At 45.4% G+C, this 844-nt stretch overlaps 1 non-coding gene across 1 annotated transcript; it reads left to right on the top strand.

Moving 5' to 3' along the window:
• The first annotated feature begins 737 nt into the window (after positions 1 to 737).
• Positions 738 to 844, top strand: LOC125588056. Its single transcript, XR_007324452.1, has one exon. It is a non-coding gene; the product is annotated as a small nucleolar RNA R71 (small nucleolar RNA).

Genomic DNA, 844 nt, shown 5'->3' with positions numbered 1-844 from the left:
TGTTCATGGCAGCAAACTGGTTCTCCAAGGTTCTGAACTTGTTGTTGAGCTCATTGTAGCTTCCATCAATCTTTGAGTGAAGGTTCTTCAACTCATAGCCAACATGCTTCTCACTTCTTGTCTGAGACTCCAAGATTTGTTTCAGTAGGGCATCAGTGCTGCTAACTTGAGGAGTAGAGGTAGAAGGATTAGCTTGTTGTTGGGAAGAATGGTGTCCTTTGTTGTTGAAACCAGGAGGAGGGTTTTGTCGAGGCTGATAGCTGTCTTGCTGGTAGTTCCGAGGCTGATAACCACTCTGTTGGTTGTTGGAATAGGATTTATGTTGGTAGTTGTTGTACTGAAAGTTGGGCTCCTTTTTGTACCAGCTACCATTGTTGTTGATAAAACACAGCTCTTCTTGTCCTTCCAAACCCTCAACCTCATGGAAAACAGGTGGTGTCTCTTGGCTTGGGTTACCAACAAAGTGCAGCTGCTCTTGGGTGGCTTTATCAGCAATGAGGATGTCTATTTTATCCTGTAGAGCTTTCAACTCCTTCCTCGTCTGCTTGTCATCTGATCTACTGCCTCTGTCGTGGTCTCCACTGTAGACTGCATCACTCTTTACCATGTTGTCAACCAGCTCTTCTGCATCTTCCTCAGTTATCCCCAAGAAGAACCCATTGCTAGCTGTATCCAGTCTGGCCCTGTACTTAGGAAGATCACCCCGGTAGAATGTGCTCAGCAAGCTTTCCTTAGAGAAGCCATGGTGTGGGCATTGAGCTTGGTAACCCTTGAATCTCTCCCAGGCTTCACTGAATCCTTCCAAGTTCTTCTGTTGAAAGTTGGAAATCTCATTTCTCAACTT

Source organism: Brassica napus, chromosome C5 (assembly GCF_020379485.1).
Source record: "Brassica napus cultivar Da-Ae chromosome C5, Da-Ae, whole genome shotgun sequence".
NCBI classification, from domain to species: Eukaryota; Viridiplantae; Streptophyta; class Magnoliopsida; order Brassicales; family Brassicaceae; genus Brassica; species Brassica napus.
This window is presented reverse-complemented; position numbering and strand designations above follow the sequence as displayed.